Source organism: Heterocephalus glaber, unplaced genomic scaffold, assembly GCF_053883595.1.
Source record: "Heterocephalus glaber isolate CG9 unplaced genomic scaffold, H.glaber_assembly_v1.0 deba00001613, whole genome shotgun sequence".
Lineage (NCBI taxonomy): Eukaryota > Metazoa > Chordata > Mammalia > Rodentia > Bathyergidae > Heterocephalus > Heterocephalus glaber.
Window position 1 is genome coordinate 39,589,948 of NW_028258384.1, and position 18,342 is coordinate 39,608,289.

The following is an 18,342-nucleotide window of genomic DNA, read 5'->3' on the forward strand; positions in this document are numbered from 1 at the left end:
TGATAGTGCTTAGAATAAAACCTAGTTATATATTAAGCTCCTATAAAATGTTAGTTGAGAAAAATCTGGACACATTTAGTACATTTGTAATAATTTTACAGTCTATATATTTGTTTGGCATTGGCATTGTTTTTAATTAAAAAAATAATGCACATACACACTTGTTAAAAATTCAAATGGTACAAGCAAATATACAATAATATTCAAGTTCAAATTCCAGCACTACTACTCATCAACTATATCACCTTGGGCAGGTCACTTAATCTCTCCACCACAGTTTCCTTATCTCTAACATGAAAATTGTATTATTTCCTACTTCATTGCTTGTTTGGTGGCTAAAAGAGTATAAATTTTTCAAAAGAGTACCTTGGCTTGTGATAAATACTATGTAAGTGTAGTTATGTCTTCATATACCATTTATATTTTTCTGCAAATGTCTTTTTTCTTTTCCCAATTTTTCACTGTGTTGTAGTCATTTTTGGATTTGTAAAAGGTTCTTATTAAAAATTTGTCTCAGGGCCGGGGATTTAGCTCAGTGGTTCCGGCACCTGCCTTGCAAGTGCAAGGTCCCCAGTTCGATCCCTGGTACCCCCAAAAAATTTATCCCAGGGCTGGGGACTTAGCTCAGTGGTGCAACTGCATGCCTCGAAAGCACAAGGTCCCGAGTTCGATCTCCAATACCAAAAATAAATAAATTGTCCCTAATCATACTTTAAATTTTGTCAGCTTGATATTTGCCTACCACTTTGTAATTTTTTTTATGAAGAAATTTTAAGTGTTTTATAGTCCCTTTAGGGTCTCAGGGTTCAAATCATAATTAAAAAGATTTTCTCTATTCCAAAATTACTTTTTGAAGTTTCTCATGTTATTTTCTATTGCTTTTACAGTTACCCTTTTTGTTCTTTCTGGACTTTATTATGGTATAAGTAGTAAAATAGTAATCTACTTTTCTTTCTTTTCCAAATGTCTAGCCAGCTGCCCCAGCACTATTGATTGAATATTCAGTGTGAGTTGAAACCCTTGCTATCTACAAGATAACTGATGTTCTTTTGTTCTTCACCCTCATATACTGTGTGGCTCAATCCCATTTCATTTCACTCTCATTTTTTCTTGTGCTTTTGACATGAACAGAAGGTTACTTAAGCAGATATATTACTTAGGCCACTCACTTTCCCTCCATATAAATAAAAACACAGAAGCATAAATTAAAATGTCTGGCCTATCTCTAAATATCAAATCTGACCATCCTATGACCAACCTAGGAAAGTGGTTAAAACAAAAATTTCTATTGAAGAATGAATATAAAACTATTTTCTAGCCTAATAGTTGGTATGTGGGTATATCATAAAAGATTAAATCACACCTTTCCTGTTGAATATTTGCAGTTTCTTCTAAACTTGCTGTTGTTTATATTCCTATGCTTAATATTCTCAGACATATATTTTATTTTCCCTTGGGCCATGTTTTCAGATGTGGAATTACTAGGTCAAGTGGTATATTTTTAAAACTTTTGATTGAAACATAAAGTACATACAGGAAATACCCATACCATGAATTTACATAGCTTGATATTTTCAAAATGAACACTCTTAGTAACCAGCTACCTTATCTAGAAATAGAGCATTATCAGAACCTCAGAAGCCTGACAAATGACCCTCTGAATCACTACTTCTTACCAAAAGCAAGCAGTATTAGGGCTTCTACAATATATATTAGTTTTGCCTGATTTTTAAATTATACATGTGTTTGAAATCATAGACTATGTACTTGTCTTGTTTCTGGACTCTCTCACTCAACATTATGTTTGGGATATTCATTCTTTTTTTTTCATATTCTTATAGTTAACTTATTTTAATAGCTGTAGAGCATTGTACTGTGTGAATATACCACAGGTTATTTTTCATTTCAATGTTAATACCCATATGAATGACATTTTTTACTACTATGAATGCTGCTGCTATGAACAGGCTAGGCATGCATTTTTGTTGGATATGTATGTACTTAATAGTCAGTGAATATTTTAGAAATTACTATTCTGGGGGCAACCCACTTTCCGGGTGTCCTTTCCTGTCCCTCTCAGGCAGACTGTCTCTAACTCAATAAATATTCCTTAGTCTTCAAAAAAGAAATTACTATACTGTATCAACCTTAGAAATATCTGAACCATACTCTATATATGTATGTGAAGTTTTATGCACTTTAAACTAAATTTCTTTCCTGAAATACACATTTATGATAATGATAACAATCACCATTCTTATGTGGTAGATACTTTCAACTTCAAATACTTTATTTAATGCTCATAATAATCCTATAGTGTAGTTAATGGTTCTCTTGTTTTATCAATGAGGAAATAAAGGCTCCAAGATTTTAAATAATTTGCCCAAGGCCAGTTAGAATGTAATAGAGTCAGAATTTCTCTGACTTCCAAGGGTACACTCCTACTATATACATCCTGTATTAGTTTCCTATAGCAGTGGTAATGTAGTACAACAAACTATATGACTTAAAACAACAGACATGTACTAGTTCTGCAGGCTAGAAATCTGAAATCAAAGTGTTGTCAAGGGCAAGCTTTCTTTCTTAGCTTCTAGTTATTACTGTAAGTCTTTGATGTTCTTCAGCTTATAACTGCATAAGCCAGTCTTTGCCTTTATCATCACGTAGCCACATTTTCTCTGTAAATCTGTGTCTTCACATAGCTGTTTTTCCTCTGTGTTTGTCATCTCTGGGTCCCTTCATCACTTCTCCTAAGTATATTTGTCATATTGGATTGAGGGCCCATCCTACTCTGATATTATCTCAATTTGGTTACACCTATAAAAATTCTGCTATTTCTTTGAATGTCTCCTCCAAAAACCATGCTGACATTTAATCACCACTGTTTCAGTATCTGAGACCTCTAAGGGGTAATTGGGTCAGGAGGGTTCCACTCTCATGAATAGATTAATGTCATTTTTGAGAGTGGGTTAGTTATTGAGAGAATACTTTTGTTATAAAAGTGAGCTCTCTTTAAATGTTTGCTTGCTCCCATTCTTTATCTTGCATGCTTTTTTTGAACGTGATGCCCTCTTCTATGTTGTAATGTATCAAAAAGTCTTTCATCAGATGTAGCCATTCAATCTTGGACTTTCTAGCCTCCAGAACTATAAAAAGTATATTTCTTTTCTTTGTAAATTACCTGATCTGTGGTACTATGTTATAGCAGCACAAAATACACTAAAACTTTATTTCCAAACAAGGTCACATACACAGGTACCAGGGGTTTGGACTTCAACATAGCTTTTGGAGGTAAACAATTTAACTCAAAATAACCCTATCTTATTTTGATTCTTCCATTGGAGTGAATAAAAAGGTACTATGTTGTTTAAATTGCTTTATTTATTATTATAGATCTGATGCCTGTGAGATGCATACTTGTTTGTTTTTATGGGATTTGCCAGGAGAAGTTAGAAGTTGGGATGAATTCATTGTCAGAGTAATGTTCTTTCTATTTGGTAGCCTTAGCAACTCAAACATCCAGGACCCTGGATTTTAACTGGATTTACATATTCTCATATCCACTATGCAAAAGGGATGTAGGTACCAGCTAAAGTCCAGGTTGAGGAAATCTAAGCCTATTTATTTTATTTCTGCAGGTAGGCTGTAATATATCAGAAACTTTGTATTTCTACTATTGGTAAGGCAGGTGAGCAATGTGCTGCTACTTTTCCTCTTATCAGAAATCTGTTTTCCCTCAAACCCCAGTAGAATCATAATCAATACTTCTGTTTTTAATGAGCACCTGCCAAGGGCCACACACCATCCTAGAGATTTAGTACCTATAATTTTTAAGCCTTAACACAAATTTTAATGTAGGCATTCACTCAAGCACAGCCTGTAGAAAGGGTGAGCAATAACACCTGGTAGGCAGAGTGATCTAAAAAAGGAGGGGACATGTCAGTGCTATATATTCTGTGGCAAATCATATTGCCCTGATATCAGGGATACAATTAGAAGCTGAGGAAGCTTTGCAGTCTTTCCTTTAGATTGCCTCTGAAGGACATCTTGAAGTTGGGTATCAAGTTTGGGTTCCCAATAGGATAAACCTACTAAACACTGTCTCTCTTGAAAATCAAAGAACATACCATCCAAATATCTTTTCAGAGAGGTGAGCACAGATAAGTGATGGTCCAGGATGAAGGGGAGGGGGTCCCTCAAGCACCTATCTAGTCCATATCATGTTAGGTAAAATCATACTCAACTCAATACCCTAAGATCAGATAAGTCAGATACCAGTTAGATAGTTGGAAAAATGGTAGGAAAAGATAGTGCAAATAAAACTAAAATTTAGAGTGTTTCCTTACTCCTTGAATGAAAAGGTCATACACTTGTGACTCAGATTTCAATTCAGCCCACAGACATTACTTATTTACCTTACATAATCTTTTTTTGTGGTACCAGGGATTGAAGCCAGGACATTCACACTGAGCTATATCCTTGGCCCTTTTATAATTTTTATTTTGACATAGGATCTTCTGAGTAACTAAAATTCTCCGGCTGGGCTGGAACTTTTGATTTCTCTGCCTCAGTCTTCCAGAGTGCTGGAATTACAGGCATGCATGGCTCTCAGGTTTTTGTGAATTTTAAGTTCAGTTGAGAGAGAGAGAGAGAGAGAGAGAGAGAGAGAATATTTCAAATAAAATTCTGTATTTCTGGCTATTTTTGAAAAATGATTGAGTCCATATTCCAACCTAACTCATTTGTAGCTGTGCCATTTTTCAAAGGGCAGGCTCCTTCTGATTTGCAGAGGTTCCCTCCAGAGTTGATGCTTGATCACACTTTGGTGCTATCTGCTTGCCTCCTGCAGCACCTGATCTTTGATCTCTGTTCTCAATCTGTGGCTAAGACAGATTTGCAATCAGACCTGATCCAATCCCACTATCCATGGAATTAAAGCCAAAACAAATTACCACCAGAATAGAAAGATCAGTTTTTTGGAGTAGTTCTAAAATGGATTGTGATGATGGTTGCAAAATGCTGTGAATATACTAAAGGGCACTGAATTGTATAGTTTAAATGCCTGAATTATATCAGATGACAGATCTCAAAAATCTGGTAGTAATACACAAGACATAAAGTTAGGTATGGAAATATATACAAGTCTGTCACTCTTAGGAGGCCTCTAATACTACTATAGCAGGGTGGCAAAAAACTCAAGTGATCAAGAGCATTTAAAATGAAAAATAGAAGTAGTACCTACTTAATAGAGTTGTTGGAAGAATGAAAATATAATCCCTGCAAAGCACACAGAACTATCCTTGGCAGATGAAGAGCAGTGGAAGGATGTTCAGTATTATTGGTTACTATAGTATAGAAAAATATTTAACAACCAATTACACTGAGATTGTGCACTCAACTAGGACCTGAAGCAGAAACTTTTAGGGTCTCTCCAAAGGTTCAGTCAGTTCTAGGTGGCTGCTGATCTTCAGCTAGAACTCCCAGAATCTCAGAGGCTCTTAAGTGATAACAGAAAATAGCATATAAGTACTGAAGTATCTTGAGAAGTGGAAGCAACTCTGTCTATACCTTGTTCAAACTATCTGATATAGTAGATTTTCCACAATGCTGAAAGGAGACTTGAGTTCTAATTTTGTTTCCGCTCCAAATTTTATTCACTTTAGAGAATATTGATACATGCTGTATTAACTATTGTTGGTCTCTTATTATATTTCTCATAATATTTTGTTTTTTATAAAATAAAAAATTTAAAAACATTGCTTTCTTTTTAGGTTCACATTTCTGCATTTATTGAAGGACAATGGAATTTATTCTGCTTACCTTACAAACTAAAATAACAGCATGGAAGGTAATTGTAGTAGAATTAATTTCCATATAAGGTAAGATATGTTTATTCAAGTATGTACAGATCAGGGGCTCCAATCAAGTGGGAGCCATGGCCTCAGTCAGGTGACAAGCATTATCCTTCACAGAGATATTAAGGGTGCTAAAACTCTTGTCTCAACAAGAGAGGGGATTGTTATAGTTTTAGATCTAGAGTCTTTGTAAATATTCCCCACAGGATGGTGACGTTCTGGGCAATCAGAAAAGATGCAATCCAAGATACCATATGCCATGAAAGCAAGAGCTTCTGGCAAAGAAAGTCGTCAAACCAGTGACCTCACCGTACTCCAGAATGGAAAATGTCAGCTTCCCTAGATTTCAAAGTAGGGCTTTAAAGCAGAGAAACTTTCATTCACACCAAGAAATGGGAAATTTCTTCTCTGGGAAGAACTAATGTTTTATTAAAAGTGTAGTCAGGTAGCTGTGACTTTTATCTTCTAGAATTTTTTTTAATCACAGGCAGATTATTATTTTTTATTTTATTAGTACATGTTTACAATTCATACAGTTTACAGCCATCTTGGGGAGTGGTTACATGTACATGTTACAGCTTGTGTTTATTTATTTATTTATCTATCTATTTATTTATTTATTTTTTGGTACTTGGGATCAAACTCGGGTCCTCGTGCTTGCGCAGCAGGAGGCAAAACCACTAAACTAAATCCCCTGCCCGCTTGTGTTTATTTAATCCCCTTCCCTCCCACTCCCCCATGCTCTTCTGCTTTCCCTATACCATTTTTCATACTTATTGATATTATTTGTCTTAGCACATGTTATGATATATAATGTTTACATTGATTGGAAACATTAGGATCCTGTCCATGGCACATCTTTATTCCTCTCATTATCTTTTTCCCTCCCCTCATCCCTCTCCTTGTTCCCTTGGATCACTTCCCTATTGGATGAGATCTGTCCCCTTGTCTCTTTCTATCCATCTTTTGTCATTTTCTTTGTACGTTGGTTCACACAAATGAGAGATACCATATGGTATTTAAGATTGTGTGTCTTATTTATTTCACTCAACATTATATTTTCCAGGTGCATCCATTTTCCTACAAATGTCTCAAATTTGTCATTCTTTGTAGTGGAGTAGTATTCCATTATATATAGATGCCACATTTTGTTTATCCAATCTTGTATTGATAGGTATACAGACTGTTCCCAGGATTTAACTATCATAAATTGTGCTATTATAAACATTGGTGTATGCAAGTATTGCTGTAGTATGATGACTTAAGCTCTGTGAGGAAGACACTTAGCAGAGGGATAGCTAGATCATATGGACTTTCTAATTTTAATTCTTTAAGAAATCTCCATACTGATTTCCATAATGGTTGCACTAGTTTGTGTCTCTGCCAACAATGCAAAAGAGTTCCTTTTTCACCACAGCCACACCAGAATATTTTATGGTTTGATTTCCTAATGACTGCCATTCTTTCCAGAGTAAAGAGGAATCTTAGCATTGTTTTAATTTGCATTTCTCTAATGGTCAGAGATGTTGAACATTTTCTCATGTATTTATTGACCATTTGTGCTTCTTTCTCTGTGAAGTGTCTTTCATTTTTCTATTCCATTTCTTGACTAGGTTTTTAATTTTAAGTGGTTTAATTCTTTTTTTTTGCATTTTTTGTATATTCTAGATATTAGTCTTCTGTTGAAGGAGTAGCAGGCAAATTTTTTTCACATTCTGTAAGCTGTCTCCTCACATTACTGAATGATTCTTTTGCTGTACAGAAGCTTTTTAGACCGATATAATCACATATGTTGATTCTTGCTGCTATTCTTGTGAAATTGAGATTCTGTTTAGAAAATCCTTTCTTACACCTATGTCTTCAATAGGTTTAGTGATTTTATCTTTAATCTATTTTTGTTTTAAATGATTATACAGTGAGAGATAAGGGTCCAGTTTCATTCTTGTACAAATATTCCATTTTTCCAAGACCACTTGTTGGATAAGATATCTTTCTTCCAAAGTAAGTTTTTGGCTCCTTTGCCAAAGATCAAATAGTTGAATATGTCTAGAGAGGTTTCTGTATCCTCAATTCTGTTCCATTGATCCATGTGTTTGTTTTTGTTCTGGTATCATGCTGCTTTTATCACTATTGCTTTGGGGTATAGCTTGAAGTCTGATATTGTTAAGCCACCTGCTTTGCTGTTATTTCCCAAAATTGCTTTTGCTATTTGGGGTCTCTTCTGGCCCCATATGAATTTTAGGATTGTTTTCACTATGTCTCTGAAGTATGCTGTTGGTATTCTGATTGGGACTGCACTGAATCTGTATAACCATTTTGGAAGTATGCCCATTTTGACAACATTGTTTCTGGTGATCCAGGAGCAAGGGACACCTTTCCATTTTCTGATGTCCTCTTCCATATTTTCTTCAGAGTACTGAAGGTTTTTTTGTAGAGTTCATTCACTTCCTTAATTAGGTTTATTCTTAAGTATTTCATTTTTCTTGAAGGGACAGTGAATGGTATTGTTTTCTTAATTTTCTTCTCATCCCATTCATTGTTGGTATACACAAGTGCTAATGATTTTTGTTTGTTGACCTTGTATCCTTCTACTTTGCTGAAATTAGTTATTAATTCTGAGTTTTTTGTTAGAGTTCTTTTAGTCTTCTATGTGGAGTATCATGTCATCTGTAAATAATTATAATTTGAGTTCTTCCTTTCCTATATGTGTCCCTTTTATTTCTTCCTTTGCCTAGTTCCTCTGGCTAATGTTTCAAGTACTATGTTGAAAAGAAGAGGTGATTATGGTCATCCTTCTCTTGTTTCTGATTTTAAGGGGAATGCTTTAATTTTTCCCCATTTAATATGATGCTGGCTATTCTTTATCATAAATAGCCTTTATTGTATTTAGGTATGGTCTTTCTATATCTGTTTTCTTCAGGGCTTTTATCATGACAAGATGTTGGGTTGAAAGCCTTTTCTGCATCTATTGATATGATCATGTGATTTTCAACTTTGCTCCTGTTTGTGTGATGTATCACATTATAGACTTACATATGTTGAATCACCCTTGCATCTCTGGGATGAAACCTACTAGATAATGGTATATGATCTTTTTGACAATATGCTGCATTCTATTTGCTAATATCTTGTTGAGGACTTTTGCATCTATGTTCATTAAAGAGATTGGCCTATAGTTCTTTTTTTTTTTAGATGGGTCTATATCTGGTTTTGGGGTCAGGGTGATACTGGTTTTCAGAAATGAATTTGAGGACACTCCATCCCTTTCAGTTTATTTGAACAGCTTGAGGAGTATTGGTGATATAACATCCTCAAAGATTTTGTAGAATTCAGCCATGAATCCATAAGGTCCTGGGCTTCTTTAGGTTGGTAGATTCTTTATTACCGAGGCAATTTCATTGCTTGTTATTGAGTTGTTAAGTATATGTATGCCTTCTTGATTTAGTTTTGGTAGTTTGTATATGTCTAAGAATCTGTCCATTTCTTCAAATTTGCTAATTTTTTGGAATATAATTTTTTTAAGTAGTTGCTATCTTCTTGATTTCACCAGTATCTGTTGTGATTTCATCTTTGTCATCTCTAATTGCATTGATGTGAGTCTTTTTTCTCTTTTTCTTGGTGAGTCATGCTAAAGGGTTGTCTATTTTATATATTCTTTCAAAAGAACTACCTCTTTGATTCATTAATTTTTTTCCATTTCTTTAGTTGCAATTGCATTGATTTCTGCTCTCATTTTTATATTTTCCCTCCTGAGTTTTGGTTTGAGGCTCATTTGTTGCGGTTTCTCAAGTATCTTAAGATTTCTCATAAGATGGTTTTATTTGGGTTTGCTCAGTTTTCCTAATATGAGAGTTGATCGAGATAAATTTTCCTCTTAGAACTACTTTAAAAGTGTCCCAGAAGTTTTGTTGAGTTGTACAGTCATTGTCATTCACTTCTACAAAATTTTAAATTTCTTTGATTTCTTCTGTGATCCATTGCTTGTTTGGGAGTATGTTCTTAATCTTCCAGGACATTTTGTCTTTTCCAAAATTTCTTCTGTCATTGATTTCTATTTTCATTGCACAGTGGTCAAATAGTATACACGGAGTGATTTCAATTATTTTATATTTACTTAGGCAGGCTTTGTGGACTATTTTGTGATCTATTTTGGAGAAAGTACTATGTGCTGGTGAAAAGAATGTATATGCTATTTTAGAGGGGTGGAATACTCTGTATATATCTCTTAAGCCCATATATCCAAGGGTGTGGTTCAGCTCTGAAATTTCTTTATTGCTTTTTTGTTTAGTTGATCTGTCTCTGGTGAAACTGGGTGGGAAAATCTCCTACTATGATTGTGTTATTATTTATTTGATCTTTCAATTTCAGCAATTTTGTTTTATAAAGATAGGTGCTCCAGTATTTGGTGCATATATGTTTATCAATACTATCTCTTCTTGTTGGATTGTTCTTTAACTAGTATGTAGTGACCTACTTTGTCTCATGTAGTCTATTTTAACTTGAAGTTTACTATGTCTGATATTAGAATTGATAGCCTTGCTTGTTTTCCGGGTTCTGGTGCATGAAATGTTTTTTCCACCCTTTCTTAGTCTATGAAAAGGGGTTAAAATATTTAGGGGTTGAAATACTTTTTGGATTAGATGAGCTTCTTGAATGTAATAGATTGTTGGGTTATGTTTTTTTTGATGTAGTCTTCCAGTCTGTCTTTTGATTAGAGAGTTGATGCTGTTAACATTGAGCAACATTAGAGATGTGTTGATTATTTACTACCATTGCCTTCTTTATTTCTTGGTATATCATTTTTTTACTTTTCCTGATGTTTTTTATTGTTGTTTATCCTTTGACCTCACTAATTTCCTCTATGTTTTTAGGTGTGTCCAATTCTATGTTTCTGTTTAGAATATTTTTGAGTATTTTCTCTAGAGCTTGTTTAGTAGTCACATATCTTCTGAGTTATTCTTTTTCATGGAAATACCTTATATCTCTATTTTGAAGAACAGCTATACTGGATAAGTTAATGTGGATTGGAAATCATTTCCTTTTAGGGGTTGAAATACTTCATTCTAAGCTCTTGTGGCCTGCAGGGTTTGTGCTGAGAAGTCTACTGTGATATATATATACACCAGGGATTGAATTCAGAACCTTGTGCTGGCCAGGCAGACATGGCACCACTAGGCTAAATCCCTGGCCCTCTTTTATATATTTTTAGTTTTTCTCTGGATTCCTTTAAAATCATGTGTTCTTTTTGCTGTATATCTGTGAATTTAATGAGGCTATGCCTTGGTGAACTTCCCCTTTCATCATAATTGTTTGGAGCTGTGTAAGCATCAGTTTCTTGTACTTTAAAATCTTTTCTTATATTTGGAAAATTTTCTTCCATAATCTCTGTAAACATATTAAGTAATCAATTTGTGCAATCTTCTAGCTTTTCACTAACTCACATTAGCCTTAGGTCAGTATTTTTGTTGTCACCTAGTAGCTGCTAGACAGTCTTCTCTTGTTCTCTTATTTTCTTTTTGGCTTCTTTGAGAACTTTATTATAATTCACTATCTTGTCCTCAATATCAGAAACTTTGTCTTCACATTGGTCATTTCTGCTGTGTGTGAATTCTATACTATTTTTTATTTCAGGTGTTTCTGTCTGACATCTTTCTGAGGATTCCATATGGAATTTGTCATTCAAATTTTGAAATGTTTTGGTTAAGTCATCCAGTTTTTTACCTATTTCCCCCAAACTCAAAGTGAGCATATGGAGTGTCATTGATGTAAACTTTCAGTTAATTTCCTCTTTTAAGTCATCTATTTTCTTCATCCCTTCTAAGAACTTTTCATGGATTTATGCTATCTGGATTTTTTTTTTCTCGATTTGTGACCCTTTGCTCTGTCTTGGTGAAGTTGAGGGGTTCAAAGATCTTCTATTTCCCTGTTTTCCATATATATAATAAAATAATCTTTTTTATTATATGTGTCATCCTATTTTTTCTCCTCCCTTTTTTGGAGGGAGGTTACTGGAGATTGGGAACTAGAGAAGTGAGGAGAATATGTGATTATATGGAGATGGGGTGTTGGTTTGAATATGATTTGGTGCGTGCCCCAAAGATTCATGCACTGGAGGTTTGGTTCCCAGTGTGATGATGTTAGGAGGTGGCAGAGCCTTGGAGGAGGTGATTAGGATATGACAAACACTGTCTTCACAAAGGACTAATTTATTTATTGCAAGACACTGTGAGAGTGGTTGTTATACAAAGGTCAAGACTATCCACTCTCTGGTCTCTCATTTCCCATCTCACAATATTTTCTCTCCTTCTTGAATTTGCTCTTGTCATGATGCTACCTGCCATATTGTGATGCAGCCAAACGGGTCTTCATCAGAGGTCGAATACATGAGACTTCTGAACCTTTAGGCTTTCAGCCTATGAAACAAAGTTAAATAAGCCTCTTTTCTTTATAAAGTATCCAGCCTTATGTATTTCAATAGCAATAGAAAGTGGACTAGTGTAGTGGTTTACCTTGATGAACCAAGTGCAGGTGAATTTAGTTCATGTAGGACCTGGGAATGCTAGGGACAAATGATCCCTAATATTCCCCAATATGTTTCCTCAATTGGAACAGGGGTACTAAGAAAGAAGTCACGAAAAGTTCCTTGTCACTCATTTCTTATGACATGAAATGCTTCAATATAAAAAATTCAAAGGAGGGAGCTGAGAAAGAGAGAATAAAATGGAAGTATTAATGGGATTGAACAGGAAGAGAAGGGTACCCTGCCAGCAAGAAATTAATATGGCAAGCAATAGAAACACAGTGATTAAGAGCATGAGCTGTGCTATCAAACAGACCCGATTTACATTCTGGCTCTGCCACTTATGTTCTGAGCCAAATTTTTTAAAAAATAACTTTAATATCAAATATATACAAATACAAAAATTAAAACCTTTCAAAGAAGAGCAATACAAGGGAAAAATCTACAATAATATTCAAATACAGTAGAACTCAACCAAAACAAAACTGAAAAGCACTTAAACATTTTTCCATGTAACTTAAAAAACCATCTTAAGCACCAACAGGACACCAGAGGATGTGATTTATTTCAGAAAGATCCCCCAAATCAACATTGAACAAATAGTGGTCTGGAAAAAACTCTCCAATTAGCTAGCAGACTCCACATAAGCCAAACTTCTCCCTAATTTAAATTTCGATATAGTCATATGACACGCGATGGAAACACAATCCAAGAAATATGTTATTAGGCCATTTAATCCGTGTGTATCCTTAATTACACTTTCAGTTTCTCACACTAGAGACACTATTTGGTATTTACACTTCTGTGTCCTATTTATTTCACTTAAGAGGATGGCCTCGATATGCACCCATTTAGCTATAAATATCTCTAGTTTCTCGTTCTTTATGGCTGAGTAGTACTCCATTTTATTAAAAAAAAATCACATCTTCTTTATCCAGTTTCCAGTTAATGGGCACTTGGGCTGATTCCAAGTTTTGTTATTAAGAACTGTGCCGCTATAAACATGGGTGCCCATATATCGCTGTAGTATGATTCTTTTAATTCTTTTGGGAAGATATGGGACCTCTAAGCCTGATTCTTTGAAGTACCTCCATACTGATTTCCACAGTGGTTGCACCAGTCTGCACTCCCACCAACAATGGAGAAGGGTTCCTTTCTTCCCACACCCTTGCCAGCGTTTGTTATTGGTTGATTTCTTGAGAGCAGCCATTCTTTCTGGGGTGAGGTGGAATCTCAGTGTTGTTTTCATCTGCATCTCTCTAATAACCAGTGATATTGAACATTTTTTCATATATTTCTTTGCTGCTTTTACTTTTTCATCTGAGAAATGTCTGTTCATTTCAGATGCCCATTTTTGAATTAGGTCCTTGAATTTGGGGGGTCTGATTTTTTTTCAGTTCTTTATATATTCTAGATAGTAGTCCTTTGTCTGAGGTACACTTGCTGAAATTTTTTTCCCACACTGTAGGTTGTCTCTTAGCTCTGTTGGTGATTTCTCTTGCAGTGCAGAAGCTTTTTAATAAGATAAGATCCCAGTTGTTGATTCTTTGTGCAAGTTCCCGTGCCACTGAGGTTTTGTTCATAAAATCTTTTCCTATACCAATATCTTCAAGAATTCTGCCTAACTTATCTTCCAGCAAACTTAGTGTTTGTGTCTTAATATTTAAATCTTTAATCCACTTCAATCTTAATTTAGTACATGGTGATAGGTATGGGTCTAGTTTTAATTTTTGGCAGGTTGAAATCCAGTTTTTCCAACACCATTTATTAAATAGGCTATCTTTCCTCCAATGAGGATGGTTGGCTCTTTTGTCAAAGATGAGGTGGCTGAGCATATCTGTAGTCGTTTCTGCATCTTCTAATCTATTCCACTCATCCTCGGGTCTGTTTCTTTGCCAGTACTATGCTGTTTTTATCACAGCAGCTTTGTAGTATAGTTTCAAGTTGGGGATTGTAATACCCCCAGCCATATCTCTGTTGCCTAAAATTTCTTTTGCTATTCTAGGTCTCTTCTGGTTCCAAATGAGTTCTGAGCCAAATATAAAATGGGATGAAAACAATACTGATCTCATGCAATTCTTGTGAGGAGAAAATGAGAGTGCATACTTAAAGCATATTTCACATTACCTGGCACATAGGAAATGCTAAATATAAGAGTAGTTATTATAGGTTCTTCAGTTTACCATTCAAAACTTTCCAATTTAACCCAACTTTATCTTCCATAACTCTTGGCCACATATAATAGCCCACACAGGACTGTTCCCCTTCCACAGATTTCATCTCTCATATATACATTTTCCTTTGCTTATGCTAATCTTTCCACCTAGTTTGTCCATTTTTTTTCTACTGCGTAAAAATTGTATTTACCCATTAAGGTCCAGGGAAACTTCCACCACTTTTGTGAAGCTTTCCCCTTACTCTAATTCAGGTGGAATTAAGCTTTCTTTCTTTATCTTCCCATTGCACTTTTATTACAATATGTTAAGTGTTACACTAGCCTTATCCACAGCTGTAAAAGTTTTAGTAATCTCCATGACCTTGTAAGACCATATTTTATTATATGTATTTCACATCATCAGCCCAATAACTGGTGCATAGTAGGTATTCATTAGTTTGTTGATTGTAACTGAGATTCCCAATGGGAATTTTATCACACTTACCATCTATTTTATAATAGACCATGAGGAAAAAGTATGAGAGCATATATGATTCACTAAGAAACATGAGTTTTTTTAGTTTTTGGTTTTTATAAATGTAATGAATTAATTACCCAGAATTTATAGTGGACAGTTGAAATAAAGATAATTCCCTCCTTCTGCTAAGTGATAATCAATATGCATATTAATATTTCAATGTATTTCCAGTTCATGAAATGCCTTCTGAATTATCATGAATTTTTATTTTTTAAATGTGCTCTTACTTTTATTGTTTGAAAATTTATAAATAACATAACTGAAACAGTTCCCTTGTACAATTGGAACATTTATTAAACCAATGTCACTGGTCCTAAACTACTCTGGAGAAATGTAACTTTGACATCTATAAGAAAAAGAGGAAATTTTAGCAGCCTAGCTTCCAATAGCATCAACAGAGAGCCTGACATAAATGCTAAAAAGGCGCCTTCTAAGCTGAGTGTAGTGGCAAATACCTATAATCCCTGAACTCTGAGAGGCTGAGGTAGGGTGGTCATAAATTCAAGCCCAGTCTGGGAAACCAAGAACTTTGGAAAGCACTGGCTAAAAATTTAAAAATATAAAAGGGCTGGAGATGTAGCTCAGTATGAAGGTACTAGAGAAAAAAAATGATATCTTCTACAGCACACACTATAATTCCGTCTGTAGTACACATAGTAGATAATGATCTTCAGTTTGGAATTTGATTCCATACATTTTCATTCTTTGTTAATGGTTCTGTGATAGTGTGACTTCTTCTTCCACTCTATAAGCTCTGAGTACAGGAATTTGGTCTTTGATTTCTGTATTATCCACACCAGTGCTTTGCATATTCACTGGAAGTATTAAAATTCTTGGTACAGAGTAGTTGACCATAACTGAATTTCAGGAAATAGATAAAGCAAACAATGTATAGAATATATAAACTAAAGGAGATCGTAGGCACAATAAAATCACTAAACCTATATATATATAAATATATATATAATATATATATCAATATATATCAATGCCAAAATCAATTCTATCAAGTTTTGTAATACTTTTATTACTAATAGGATTTTTACTAATTAAATTTATAGGTACAATTTAGGTACACACAATGATCACAGTCATAAGGAATTCATATCTATACATGATATATCTTGATTCCTATTTTTTCCCATTCCCTCCCTTCCCTTCAACTCTTTTTCCCCTCCTTATTTACAAAAGCTTTGTTTCCATTTTATCTTTCTTTTCTCCTTTTCTCTTTTTATCTTTATTCTTTCCCCCCTCTCCCTTCTCTAATGCCCCTTTCCATTTAAACATTTTCTTCCTATTTCAAAATATCTACTATATATTTTTGTCCTTATTTACAGTTTCACTTTATCACACCAGGTAAACAATGTGATATTTACATAAGTGTGCCTGATTTATTTCAGTTAAGAGTATGGTCTCAAGGTACATCCATGTACCTAAAAATGTCTCAAATTTATCCTTCTTTATGGCTGAGTAGTACTACATTGTATTTTTTTAAAACTGCACATCTTCTTTATCCATTCATCAGTTGATGCACATTTGGGCTGTTTCCAAGACTTCTCTATTACAAACTGTGCTGGTATAAACATGAGTGTGGATATATCCCTATGGTATGATGCTTTTAATTCTTTCAGGAAGATACAAAGAATGTGGATAGCTGGGTCAAATAGAACCTCGAATCCTAGTTTATTGAGGTCTCTATGCACCAATTTTCACAGTGGTTGCACCAGTTTACACTCCCACCAACAGTGGAGAAGACTTCCTTTATCCCCACAACCCTGGCAGCATTTGTTATTGGTTTATTTCTTGATAATAGCTATTCTTTCTGAAGTGAGATGAAGTTTCAGCATTGTTTTAATTTACATCTCTCAAATGATAACTCCTGTTGAACATTTCTTTCATATATTTATTTGCTATATGTACTTCTTCATCTGAGAAGTGGGTAATTTATTTCAGATCCCATTTTGGATTGGAGTTTTAAATTGGGAGGTTTATTTTTTTCAGATCTTTATACATTCTAGATATTAGTCTTTTGTCCGAGGAACAGCTGGCAAAAATTTTTTCCCACTCTTTTGATGGTCTTTTCACTCTGTTGGTGATTTATTTTGCTGTGCAAAAGTGTTTTAATAATATTATATTCCAATTGTTGATTCCTTGTAATAGTTCCCATGTGATTGGGTTTTTTGTTCATAAAGTCTTTGTCTTCAAGAGTTCTACCTATTATCTCTTCCAGAAGATTTAGTGTTTCTGTTTTATTATATAGATCTTTGATCCATTTTGATTTTAGTTCAGTGCATGGTCAGAGATATGGGTCTATTTTTAGTATTTGACCTGTGAAAGCACCATTTATTGAAGAGTGAAAGTGTTTGGCTCCTGTATCAAAGATAAAGTGGCTGAGTATGTTAGGAGTTGTTTCTACATCTTCTAATCCGTTCCATTGATCATTTGGGTCTTTTGGTTTGCCAGTATCATGCTGCTTTTATCATAGTAGCTCTGTAGTATAATTTCAAGTCAGGGATTGTGATGCTTCCTGCCTTGTCTTTGTTCCCCAGAATTGGTTTTGCTATTCTAGGACTCTTCTGGTTTTAAATAAATTTTAAGAATGTTTTCTCTAGTTGTGTGATGTATGCTATTGATATTTTGATCAGGATTGCATTAAATCTATATATCAATTTTGGGAGTATGGTCATTTTCAAGATATTGATTCTGCCTGCCTAAGAACAGGGGATATCTTTCTGTTTTCTGGTATCCTGTTTGGTCTCTTTTTCTAGACTACTATAATTTTCAATATAAATATATTTCACTTCATTACATTATTCCTAAGTATTTCATTTTTGATGCTGTTGTTAAAGGCTTGGTTTCTGTAATGTTCTATCTTAGTAAGGTTGTTAGTTGTATATAAAAATGCTATTGATTTTTGAGTGCTGAGTTTGTATCCACCTACATGACTGAATTTCTTTATTAAATCTAGAAATCTTTTGGTGGAATTTTTGGGGTCTTCTGTATAGAATATTATGTCATCTAAAAATAATGATAGTTAAAATTCTTCCTTTCCTATATTGATTCCTTTTATTTCTTTCACTTGTTTTATTGCTCTAGCCAATGTTTCCAGAATTATATTGAATAGGAGTAGTTATAGTGGACATCTTTGTCTTTTTCTTGATTTTAGAGTGAAAGCTTTATGTTTTTGACCATTTAGTATGATGTTGACTGTTGGTTTTTCATAGATGGCTTTTACCAGATTGACATAAAGGACATCTATTCCAATTTCTGTAGG

At 34.3% G+C, this 18,342-nt stretch overlaps 1 non-coding gene across 1 annotated transcript in view; it reads left to right on the forward strand.

The window, feature by feature from the left end:
• Positions 1 to 6,338, forward strand: part of LOC101708494 (retrotransposon Gag like 4) — a 386,209-nt gene extending 379,871 nt beyond the window's left edge. Inside the window, exon 3 of the transcript XR_015445608.1 lies at positions 5,772 to 6,338. This is a non-coding gene — a transcript (retrotransposon Gag like 4). The remainder of the gene's footprint in view (positions 1 to 5,771) is intronic.
• The last annotated feature ends 12,004 nt before the right edge of the window (positions 6,339 to 18,342 follow it).